Here is a 13670-nt window from a genome sequence, read left to right as displayed (position 1 = left end):
CAGATTGTATAAAGTTTCTCATTCTAGTTTTCCAAAAGGAATAATTTGTGCCATTGTCGACACCATATTTTGGCCGATCCCCAAAATCAACAAGACTTTGAAACCGATCCCCAGCACTAGGTCTCCCTGGGCCAGCCAATGACATTTCCGACTTCCCTTCATTTTTCTTTACCAGATGACCATATTTCTGAACTCTCCTTAAAAGGAATTGAATGAATGCTAAGTCCTAACATTCGTTAAAGCCCTGCCGATTTCTCAAATCATTTACCGATCTCTTGGGTATATCCCTGATCTCTGTTGATAAATGAAGTGAACTAGCATTAGATCTTTTCTTACCAGTTTTAGTGCCGATCTCCTTTTCGGAAGATTAAGAGCTAAGGTTTTGGTTCGGTTTAACGAGGGTTCCGATCTTAAGTCTTCAAGTTAAATTTTCAATTTTAATCAAGTCCGTTCACATTTCTTCCCCTCCGATCTAATGCTTTTTGTGCTTTCCGATCTCTTATACTTAGATTAATAATTGCATTTTTGTCTTCTTTGTGCTCATACAATCAAATATTCGGACAAACAATGGTTTAAAATTTTCCGATCACAACCCTTCATTGAACAAAGAGGCATTCCATTTCATTTCATAATTTGTACAAGTTATTGGTGGGGATCACCCCACTGATTGTCTGCTCACTCTCTCTCTCACCCTCGGCTTCTTTGTCCTCATCGCCGCCCTCGGGAGCCGTGTCGGCCATCCAGAGAAGTCCTTTTGTGGTAGCGCTCGGAGTTCGGCCAAGAGGTCCTTGTGAGCATTCACATAGGCTCGGCTATCCACTGTCACCATCTCTTCATCCTTCTCTTTAAGCTCCTCATCCTTCGCCTTAAGCTCCTCGTCTTTTCCTTAAGCTCCTCGATGAGTTGGGCGACTGAGCGACCTCGTTGGCGTGAAGCGCTGGACTTCCCAAGAGCACGGTCCCTCTCGGCCAAAATATGATTCTGTCGCCACTGTCTTCATGGAACTTTGCCGTCCCTCGACTTGAGATATATAATCCCGGCGGATGAGAGTTGGGATCGGAGGAAGCCAATTCTGATTTTTCTTCCCGATCTCCTTACCTGCACTGGACCTTTTCCCAAACCATGGTGCGATTCACGGGCACTCCACATTCATACTCATGGAGTGAGTCAAGATGTCATCAAGGCTGCTCGAGGATAGCTGTCCCGATCCTCCGAAGAAAGATGGAAGACCCCAAGACTTGAGCAAAACGGGGTTCTCCGTGCTGATCAGTTATTCTTCAAAGACTCCATTAACTTCAGGCGCCACGAAGGAGGTCCTCCTGAGAAGATTGAGAAGGCCCCCTTTCCGTGCTTGGGACAAGCTGAAAGAGTCGGAGGTCGCTCTTCCGTTCTAGGAGGAGATCGGACGACTTCGAGGTCGGCGGACCGAAGGTTGAGGCGGGTCTCTTTGTATCTCCCGGTGCTCATGACCAAGGTGTTTGAAGTCGTTCCGAACGCTTCATCTCCTTTATCTTCTGGGAGATCTCTCTTTCCTTCTTCCGCTTCCTAGAACCCTCACCACCCGCCATACCTGCACAAAGAAAAGGTTAGTGAGATCGCTAAGGTCGTGAGAACCGAGATATAGAAAATACCAATGCCGAGGTCAGAGAGCGGAAGTTCGCGGTCTTGGCGATGAGCAATTGAATAGTCCAATGGTGCAGCTCGGCCAACACCTCATCCAAACAAGAATACTTTTGAGTGGCGGCCTGACTCTTCAGATCCATCACTATTAAACTTTCCTCCTGACTCAGGGTAATGTGCCTCGGAAGCAAGGGCCCCTGGTACCACCAGCTATGAGGGAAGTCCTCAAAGCAGCTCGGATCTTTGCTCCTCAGAATGAAGAAACGGTTCTTCCAATTCTTAAGGGATGAGGGCAAATCGGAAAAGAGCCCGCAATTAGGCCGCTGAAAGAACCAGTGTTCGTCATCCTTTCGGCGAGTTAGTCTGTGCAGCTCGGCGAACACCTTAGCCGTAGGACTGATTCCCTTAGCACGGCATAGACCTCGGAAGGCTACCAAGATCCGCCACGAGTTGGGGTGAATTTGAACAATGCATGCTCGGTGAAGTTTTAAGACCTCCTTGTAGAAATCGTCTAGAGGGAACCTCAGACCGGCCTTTAACTGTTCCTCGTACACCATAACCATGTCATTCTCTTCAAAGGAGTGATCGACACGAAGATCGCCGTGGCACTTGATTAGCTCGTACGAATCAGGCCGAATATTATATTCTTGGCTGAACGATTGCAGATCGGATTCTCGACGAACCGACGGTAGCTCGTCTATAGGGAGAGTCTCTCTCCCTGAAGAAGGTGCGAGCCTTGATGGTATGACCCGCCCCCGAGTTGGAGCGGAGGCCCTGGGAGGTTCTTGTTGAACGCTTGGCCCGACTGCCTCTTCTTCATCAGACGATGACCACGAGAACTGAATCGAAGGAGGGCTCGCCGCTCTCTGACCTTCGGCACCGTTCATTTTCAAAAGAAACAAAGGATTTAAATTAAAAAGAGGATCAAAGCCCTTACCCGAGTCTGATCGGCGTCGGAAGAACTTGAGAAAACGAGAGAACTTCGAAGTTGTGAGCAGGGGATTGAAAATGGAATGAGAGAACAACTGGCTAACCCTCCCACCCCTATTTATACTAGTCCGAGCATTTAATGCTCGCGAGGTTCTAGGCAGCGCATCGATTGGTGGAACTCGACAGCTGTTCTGACACTTCTCTCAAATATCCGAATGTTCAGGGATGGGTTAATTGGAGATCGGCATAATAAGTTAAATATTTTGAATAAAGGATCAGTTAAGTATCATTCAGGTAAAGAACCAGATCGGATAACCACATTAGAGATCGGAAAAATAGTCAATAAGATGATAACCGATAAAATAAAGTCTTTATTTTCAAAAGATCGGATTACATCATTTGGGCGATCTCTAGGGATCGGATTACACTAACATTGGATCACATCATTTCTGTGATCTCTAGAGATCGGATTGCATTGAAAATAAAATACATCATTTGGGCGATCTCTAGGATCGGACTACAATAAAGGTCTAACTACATCATTTGGGCGATCTCTAGAGATCTGATTACATTTTAGGATTACATCATTTGGGCGATCTCTAGAGACCGGTGGAACATCCTATCTAAAAGGCCTATGTCAAAGCCTAGTCTTGTGGCTGAATCAAAAGATGTGTTTGACCAGGAGACCGGCTGTTGGCATCGGATAGATGTGCAGCTCAGATGGGGTGACTATGACTCCCATGAAGATGAGAGACATCGTCACCGATGTTACCACCCGAACCGACCATTGTCGAACACCCAATGTGGAGGAAAACCGCTGTCGGAACACTCAATGTGATGAGAAACCGAATGAACTCAGTTGAGCGACTCGAGATCGCTACAACCAAGGTCCGCAATACAGATCGGTCAAATCCAGTCCTCTCACCATCGTCAGTTAAGGTCATTCGATCACCGGGATCGTGAATTTTCAGTCGGTGAGTAAAGAAGTTCATCGGAAAAAGATCAAAGCCACGATTATAGCGAAACTTCCCTGAGCGGCTAGAACAGGAAAGTAAGAAAGGAAGAGAGGAAAATCAGATGAAAGAAATGTCTCTGTTGACAGGAGTATAGATAGGGGAAAATGAGCATTTATTGTCTTTGAAGCGAAACGGCTTAACGCCGAATCGAGGGACAATTAATACTTTGACCAGGCCGGACATGAAGAAGGGAAAAGATCGGAATAATAGATCGGAAGGTGGGAGACCAGCATGAAAGGTCGGAAAGAACATGTGAAAGAGATCAGAAAGAGGAGGGATCGGTAGGCAAAAAGAATAAGACAAATTCCAATAACCGTCGTCAGAATCAGAGCCGAGGTAGTTAAGGCGTTCTGACGAGATCTCCACCGCACGCCTAAGAATCGCCTAATCTTGGCAGTGCCATGGTATGTCATGACAGTCCTGTACATCCCAATCTCCACCGTTGATCCCACTTGTAAGGACAAACCCGGAACCCTTAGATCAAGAGAGAAGACGACAATACCAGCGTCTTTCGCTCTTAGCCCTCGGATCGTTCCGGACAAGGAAATTTGGGACCGTCAGATGGAAAGAAGAAAAGGACAAATATTATGAAGAGTGATCTCAACCATTCATTTTGATTCTCTTTAATTCCTGAACCTCCGATCATGTCCTTCGGAATCTCGACCCTCCATCTCCCTCAAATAAATCCTGACCCTTCACGAAGAGCACCCGATTCCTATAAATACCTGCATAAAAACTGTTCAAGGGACGGGCAAGAAAAATAGACAAGAGGCTGTTATTATAGCAGAGGAACTCTGAAATTTCATTTAGTTTACTACTCGCTACTTAGAAGTGTCAATCAAAAGACTTTTGAAACAAGTTTTCAAGTGTTTTTCTTGAAAAGATTCGAATCTGGAACTCTACATTTCGGTTTGTTCATTATCTGGTCACACTCTCACTTTCTGCCTTTTATCATTTCTGTCCAAGCTCAACTTCATTCCATTCGGTTCTTTTCATCTTGATCTGATCGCATTTTAGCTAATCACCCTCCAGTTCACGAGGAACACCACCCCTCAGGCCAATCAATCCTTGCCTTATCACTATTTGGCACCCCATAGTTATTTTAGTAGCTTTGGCTCCTCACAGGTAAGAGCTCATACTACTGTTTTATTAAATGCTTACATTTACTTTCTGCATTTTCTTTGTTCTTCTCACATCTGTGACTTTCTACTTTTGCACAAACGATCCCCAAAGAATGTTACTGTAAGAGCTCATATCACTGTTTTATCGAGTGTCTACATTTACTTTCTGCATTTTCTTTGTTCTTCTCACATCTGTGACTTTCTACTTTTGCATAAACGATCCCCAAAGAATGACACTCTCAAATCATCTATTTAGTGATCAGTTCATTTTTATTAATCTTCATCCTTTTTGAAAGTAAGTTTTCTAACTCCTAGTAGTATGTAAGTGGTTGGGTAAACGTAGGTAACTGCAACTTAGGGGTCTCTTTTAAAAGAGAACATGAATAACACGTCGGAAGATAGCCAAACTATTAGTGGCGTAGCGACAATTCGGCAAGATGTCATAAAGCGAAATAGAACCAAAGTAAACATAACAGAATAGATCAGATGTTAATAGATATTGGTAAAATGACTACATGAAAAGGTCAGTGAATCAAGTATAGTGTTCCCCGTTCAGCCACGGGGTATCCAGAAACCTTATCCCCAGCATTTTTGAATGCCAGAATTCTTAGTTTTAGGTTCTTAGGACCCGTAGCTGTGGTTAAATTTTTAAAGGTCGGAAAAGTCTTTGTCCGAGTCCCGTCAAAATAGAAGAGGTCGGAAGAGTCCTTATCCTATCCTTGCCTAAAAGTTTTAAATCAACTCTTAAAGGAGATCGGAGGAGGGTTCTTATCCGGTCTCCCTTCAAAAATTTTAATAAACATTAAATAGGGATCGGAGGAGAGTTCTTATCCGGTCTCAACTCAAAACATTAATAAATAACTCTAAAAGAGATCGGAGGAGGGTTCTTATCCGGTCTCCCTTCAAAATTTTAATAAACATTAAATAGGGATCGGAGGAGAGTTCTTATCCGGTCTCAACTTAAAACATTAATAAATAACTCTAAAAGAGATCGGAGGAGGGTTCTTATCCGGTCTCCCCTCAAAATTTTAATAAACAACTTAAAAGAGATCGGAGGAGAGTTCTTATCCGATTCTCACACCCGTTCACTAAGGTTGTCTCATTTACTTATGTATCTGGGTGATCCAAATTTAGTGAAAAATCAAATATTCCTTCTACCAAAAGGATTAACATTGCCGCCTAAGCCCTCCTAACTAATTTATAAAGGATGCATAATTAAATCTACTTACCCTTATTAAGGGACGAGGTGGGGTGCCTAACACCTTCCCCACCCGTTTACGGACCCCGAACTTAGAATCTCTGTTTTGAAGTGGTTTCATTTTTAATTTAACTTCTCAAATGGTTTTCTTTAGTTTCCCTCAAAACTAAGGTGGCGACTCCTCACTTTTTCCCACTTCGGTGAGTGATCATCCAGGCGACCGCAAAATCTATTGCGACAGCTTGGCGACTCCACTGGGGATTTAATTTTAACCCCGATTTAGTGGTCCAAAAGTAGATTTAATTTTGTTAGATCAAATTATAGTTAGATGGGCTCATTCGGCGATGTTTTATACATTAATTATTATTGCTGCTAACTATTTTGTTTGTTTTGCCTGTTCTATTTCCTACAATGCTCTTCATTTCAAAAAAAGGGAAAAAGGAAAAAATGGAAAAATAAAATCCCCCTAAATTGGGAAGAGGTAAAGGTGTCCCTTCACACACCGAACACTCACACAATGTCCTCACACACTATGGTCCTAACCCGGGCTTTCTTACCCTTTTAGGAAAAGTAGGAGGGAGTCATGTAGCGGTACCCGTGGGTTTTACCCCGTTAGTATCCGTGAAGGCTTCTGCTCAAATTGAAACTCGCTCTATCCACTGTGATACTCATGGAATTTTCCCGATAACATCATGGGGGTAGAATAGGGCTCTACTGTTTACAGTAGGGGCAATTTGGGAACCTGTGGCTTTTAGAAAATTAGTTCCTGAGCTAAACTATCACAATAGTTGAAGGCCGTAGTAAACTACCTCATAAGATAGAACTATCCAGGTAGGTAGCACTCACCCGGTGTTAGGAGTCTCCCTACTATAGGACAAAAGGGGCATACTTTCTCTTACCCTATTCTGCTTCAATTTCCTTTTGTTCATTTCTTTTGAGGGTAATCTTGAATCCTACTAGAACACCTATACATTTTCCTACTTTGATAAATGTGTACGTGTCACTCTGTCAACAGTATGATTCAAAATTACCCTAATTTGTCTTACTAACGAATTTTCTCGCAGGCATTACCAAGCCAAGAGTCTGTAAAAGGATAGGCATCATTTTTATCATGGCATCCTCGAGTCGATCGCGAGAAAGGTTCAGAATGCTAAACTTTGGTCCAAATCAGCTTATAGTCCGGTACCCTCGCAAAATGATGCTTCCGAGGCACCTGCTAGCTCGCTACCTTTGCTAGATCTGAATAAAATAGAGGTCAGAATGAACAGCCTAGAGGGTCTGTCTAACGGATGGAGGTTGCTTCCCGATCAGGCCAAGGTACGTTTTGAAGAGAATGCGGAAGATTGCAACCTTAATGCAAGTCAAGGTCCAAATCCCGGCATTAAAAGCCATATTGTCGGTTTGGAATCCTAAATATGGGGTATTCTCTTTCAATGACATTGATACGGTCCCCACTATGGAAGAATATCAGGCATTGCTGGGGATCCCATACTCATTGCAGAACCGGATCTACTTACACCTCGAGCATAGGCAAACCCGAAAGCGGTTGGCTCATATGTTGGTTCTCCCAGGAGGAAGTAAAGTCCAAAGAAAGCGCCAAGGAAAAACACATGGTTGGTATTGGACATATCTCCGAAATGTTTAGATCAATGCCTCCAAGAGAAAGCAGTGGGGCCAGGGCTTGAGCTCTCGCTTTGGGAATCTACGGTCTGATTCTGTTCCCGGGACCATTGGGAATCATAACTTGCAACGCGGTGGAAGTGTTCTGGATGGTGGAAAGGCAGCAGATTAATCCAATACCTGCAATCCTTGCGGAGACTTTATTAACCCTTACCTACTGCAGACAACAGGGCAGAGGATCCCTTAAGTGTTGTTCTCAACTGTTATACCTCTGGACTATCAGTCACATGTGTCCTGTGGAGACAAAAGGATTGACTTGGTACCTTGACCAGCCTCCCATTGAGAAGATGATCCGGTTAGTGATCAGCCCAAAGAATGAAAAACAGTGGTGGGAACGGATTTTGAGTTTCAATAGCCATGATTACTGTTGGAGGAAGCTGTGGACGTCAAGCCAACCCGTTTTGATCGATGCGAGGTATTCATCGGTTTCCACGATCGAGTACCCGGATACACATGTTACACTCTGGCATTGGTAATGAGGCAGTTCGGCTCAACACAGTCTGTGATCAACATTGAAGAATACCACCAAGGTCGCTTCTACCACGAGCTCAAAGGAGAAGAAGGGTTGAAAAAGCTCGCAAATCTTGGGAAAACGTCACTCTGATGGAGAAATCGCCTAAGGGCCCAAGCACCTCGGGCGATTATCTTAAATGGAGAGGCGAGGACCGAGAACATTCAAGCGTGAAATTCGAAGACAAGAACCCGCTCGAGATGTCCTATTAGAAGAAACGAATGGCCATCTGGATGACTCACTACGAGAGGCTAATCACGAGAACTCACAAGCTGCGGGGAACAAATAAAGCAGTGAAGGACCAACAGAAACTTAAAAGGAGAGTAAGAAAACTTAAGGAAGAGGTAAGGGCCGAAAGGAGGGTTCGAGGAGCAAGAGGTACAGTGGGAAAGGGAGAGAGACTCTCTCAGCCGAGGTAAAAGAAGCGAAAGTCTGAGAATAACAAGTTTAGGAAAAGATGAAATACCAAGAGGTACTACTTGAAGAATATAAGCAAGAAAGTAAGAAGAAGAAGCTCGAATTGAAAGAACAAGCACTACTCATCAACGATATCTTGAAAGAGTGTGCTAAAGAAAGGAAAGAGAAAGAAAAACAAGCTGCTCTCTATCAAGGACTGAAAGAGAATGTTGACCAGCTGGAGAGAACAATAGCACAGGGAAAACGAGAACTATTACCTGAATCCGAGTACGCTCTGAAAGCATTCGACCCCGCCAAGCAAGAAGAAAGGTTATATGAGTATCTCAGAAAATGTCATCTTATTATAAAGAACCTTCCAGAGCTTAGGCCAATGTAAAAGATACGATGTACAAATTACTCAGTTAATGAAGTGATTTTTGGACCATTGTTTAGCAAAATTTGTGAATGAATAGTATGACTCCCGTAGGAACTTCCTCGCTAGGGTTATGTGAAAAATTGAAATGCGCCATATGAACAGGTATCATAAATGCGCATTCAATCCCGTCATTCACAGTCAGACTATCGAACGATACCATGATAAAGCTGAGGCGATTATCCTTTTTACAGATTTCAACCTGGCTCTCAAATGCCACTGTATCCTTCGTCCAGACCAGGACTTTTAGTTTCTTTGCAAAATTCGAAGTTTATTTAAAATTTTCTTTTTTACTCCTCACAGGAAATCAATATTGCTTCTAACAACGCAAGTCTGACCAAGCACACGGTTCAACCCCAGCGAGTGTACTTAACAAGATCTCGAACAAGAAAACTAATGGAAGACCAGGAACAAGTACAGAACCTACAGGGGCAAGTGTCTGAACTAAAAGACCAGGTTTCAGAACTTATGAAGATGATGAGGGAGATGTCCCAAAATAGGCCCACTTCAGACCCTAACCTACCATTACCTCCCCCACCTCCTACAACGGTTGATTCTCACTACGCTTCAACCTCCTTCACTTTCCAGCCATCAATCCCGGACCCGACCGTCACTGTCAATCCGGTGACCATAAATAATGACCTACCTTTTTCCTATTACCCGGCTATCTCAAATGCCGAACCTCACCCTTCAATCCCGATCCCTCCAGTTTACTCCACCCCTCAACTCCCGGCCGGGGGAGCATATCATGCAGTGGGAGGGGAAAATAAGATGAAAGAAAACGAGAAACTATCTGCTCTAGAGGAGAGATTGAGAGCGATAGAGGGGCTGAACATGTATGGTTCGGTCGACGTGGCATCACTAAGATTAGTACCGGATGTGGTGGTGCCGTCCAAGTTCAAAGTCCCTGATTTTGACAAGTACACCGGGAACTCAGATCCTCGTATTCACCTGGTAACCTATATTGCCAAAATGTCTGCCCTAACAGAAGATGACAGGCTTCTCATTCACTTCTTTCACGAGAGCCTCTCCGGAGCAGCCCTGAGGTGGTGCATTCAGTTGGACAAGAGCAAATTGCGCTCTTGGAAGGATTTGGCTAACGCTTTCCTAAAACAATACAAGTTCAACTGCGACGTGGCCCCTACAAAGAGAGATCTCCAAAACTTGGTGCAGAGGGACAGGGAAAGCTTCAAAGAATATGCTCAGAGATGGGGAGAGAAAGTAGCGGAGATATACCCTCCAGTTATTGACAATGAGCTTTGCTCTCTCTTTATTGAGACCTTGAAAGCTCCTTATTTCTATTTGATGATCGGGAACACGTCCAACAACTTTGCTAATATTATACAGACTGGGGAGAGAATTGAGGCAAATTTGAGACTAGGGGAAGTTACAGGAAGTGGTAAGAGAAAGTTCAGTGAAAAGTACGATAAATTCTGAGAAGAAAATGGAAGGAGAGGTGCACAATGTGATGTAACAAGCCTATCAACCATGCCCCCCCCACAAAACACCTACCGTTCTCGATTTCCTTCCCAAAACCTAATGGCAGCCAATTTTCCACAATTTCTTCTTATCCCAACGCAATAGGTCCCATAACCAATTGCTTACACTTCACGTCTGCCGACTCAAACAAATTAGTTCATATAAATCACCCACTCCCCAATCCCGACCCACCACTGCCTATCCCCTTAAGCAAGATTTATTACTACCTTTTGAGCATAAACCAGATGGCCCCCATACCACTCGACCTTTTACAATCCCTATATCCAATGAGGTGTAATCCAAATGCTCATTGTGAATACTATAGGGGGGGCAATTGGTCACTCAACATACAATTGTGGAGCTTTCAAAGGTAAGGTACAGTCCCTTATCAGAAATGGGTGGTTGAAGATGGAAAGTGAAAGTGCAATTCCTAATGTTGAAATTAATCCATTGCCTAACCACGAAACTGGTAAAAGAGGCAATGTGCACGTAATAGAATGCATAGGGAATGCGTTGGAACCAGAAATGCTGATTGTGCAAATAAAAGGAAATCAAGAGCTTGATACTTGAGGGGCAAAGGATATCCTTATACTTTTCTCTGAGTAATGAATATTTGGTTACCAACACTTGACCACTTTGTCCATGGTGTCAAGTGGATTGTGAATGGACCTTCTCTCATGATTAAGTATTAGTAAGTTAATAGCGCATTTTTCCAAATTTTCATATCCGATTACTTCTTTTGTTTAGCCTTTTCTTTGCTTAATAAAACCGCTTAATTCTCCTCTTGTAACCGCCCCATTTCCATTTTCTTCAATCAACCAATACATGATGATTCAATTAACTATGATATTCATGAAGTTAACTTTGAAGGACCAATAATTGCCCTGAATACTAGTGATTCTGATGAAGGGGAACTATGCCATGCAAGCTAACGAACACATGATGGCTAAGAAAATCTTACGACGGAGATACTATTAGATTACTTTGGAAGGAGAAACTGTATTGAATATGTTTGAAAATGTCACAAGTGCTGTACATATGCTGGCTGGATAAACGTCCCATGATCGATTGCAATGCGGGGCATCGATGTCATTGGAAGCCTCCGGGGTGATTCGTCTTATCAGCCCCAAATGAACAAAGCCATGGAAATTGTGAATAAGAATCTCAAATGAATGATCGAAAAGATGACTGATTAGGGCAACTCCATATTCATTGGTATATGGCATGGAAGCAGTTTTGCCAATAAAGATGGAAATTCCTTCTCTGTGAATCTTAATGGAGAACAGAGCTAGATGAAATCGAATAGGTCAAAATAAGATTCGAAATCTACTATGGACGGTTATACCAAAGAAGAAAAGCCAGGGCGCTTGAATAAGAATGAACAATCTCGGGAGCTCCAACCAAGAGATCTTATATCGAAGGAAAATACTACAAAATGTGGGACTTGAACCAAAAAAAAAAATAAAAAATAAAAAAAATAAATAAATAAATCATAGGGGGCGCTCCTAGTAAAATGAGGGAAAGAGGGTGAAAACCCGAAAGGGCGCCTTCTGCAAAATAAGTGAAGGATGAAAACTCGAGAGAGCATCCTGAAAAAGTGAGTTATCCGGATTGAAAACCTCAAAGGATGCGCCTAGCAACATGAAGCCTTATTGAGAATGTAAAATGGAGTCAAAAGGTAGCAAGTGACCATGGCACAAGGATTCTTCTCAGACTATTAGTATTTGGGGCAGTAAAGGGTCTAGAAAAGTTAATGAAGGAATTTGTGAGATTTCTCTTTCTTCCAAATTCATATTCTTATTCTTTGCTATTAAAAACCATATTTTTCTCATATTCCATTAGCCCATTTACCTTGGAACATGCGCTGTTAACTTGTTAATGCTTTATTATGAGTTAAGAATTTAAACACAGGTAACTTTATATACATTGCATTGAGAACTATAGAGAATGACTAAGCAGTGAACACAACCTATTGATATGGGAAGTTGGGACTTGAAAAAAAAAAAAAAAAAAAAAAAAGGAAAAAAAAAAAAAAAGAAAAATGTAGGAGTGAAAACCCGAAAGGGCGTTCCTAGCAAAATGTGTGAAAGAGGGTGAAAACCCGAGAGGGCGCCTTCTGCAAAATGAGTGAAGGATGAAAACCCGAAAGGGCATCCTGAAAAAGTGAGTTATCACAAAAAAAAAAAAAGGAGCTAGGAGTGAAAACCTGAAAGGGCGCTTCTAGTCATATAGACGAAGGGGAAGTGAAAACCCGCGAGGGTGTTTTCCGGGAGAAAGTCTCAAAAACAGAAAAGGGGCATTTGAAGGAACAAGGCCATAGGTCAAGTCTTGCAACTCGTCCTCCATTCGTCATTGGTCTTTGGGATTCTGTTAAGTACGCTTCATTGGGGAAGAACTTTTTGTGTCCGAATTAGACTTGCTTTGTGAGTGCAATTTAAATTTTCTGTCATCAACCTCTGGTTCCTTGATCTAAGTTGATTTTAATTTCCTGCAATTTAAATTTTCTGTTATCAACCTCTGGTTCCTTGATCTAAGTTGATTTTAATTTCATGCAATTTAAATTTATGTCATCAACCTCTGGTTCCTTGATCTAAGTTGATTTTAATTTCATGCAATTTAAATTTTCTGTCATCAACCTCTGGTTCCTTGATCCAAGTTGATTTTAATTTCTTGCAATTCACATTTCCACCATCAACCTCTGGTTCCTTGATCTAAGTTGATTTTAATTTCCTACAATTTACATTTCTGCTATCAACCTCTGGTTCCTTGATCTAAGTTGATTTTAATTTCCTGCAATTTACATTTCTGCTATCAACCTCTGGTTCCTTGATCTAAGTTGATTTTAATTTCCTGCAATTTACATTTCTGCTATCAACCTCTGGTTCCTTGATCTAAGTTGATTTTAATTTCATGCAATTTAAATTTTCTACCATCAACCTCTGGTTCCTTGATCTAAGTTGATTTTAATTTCCTGCAATTTACATTTCTGCTGTCAACCTCTGGTTCCTTGATCTAAGTTGATTTTAATTTCCTGCAATTTACATTTCTGCTATCAACCTCTGGTTCCTTGATCTAAGTTGATTTTAATTTCTTGCAATACACATTTCCACCATCAACCTCTGGTTCCTTGATCTAAGTTGATTTTAATTTCCTGCAATTTACATTTCTGCTATCAACCTCTGGTTCCTTGATCTAAGTTGATTTTAATTTCTTGCAATACACATTTCCACCATCAACCTCTGGTTCCTTGATCTAAGTTGATTTTAATTTCCTGCAATTTACATTT

This window comes from Hevea brasiliensis, chromosome 17 (genome assembly GCF_030052815.1).
Source record: "Hevea brasiliensis isolate MT/VB/25A 57/8 chromosome 17, ASM3005281v1, whole genome shotgun sequence".
NCBI lineage: Eukaryota > Viridiplantae > Streptophyta > Magnoliopsida > Malpighiales > Euphorbiaceae > Hevea > Hevea brasiliensis.
The sequence above is the reverse complement of the archived record's forward strand: the minus strand, read 5'-3'. Positions refer to the sequence as shown.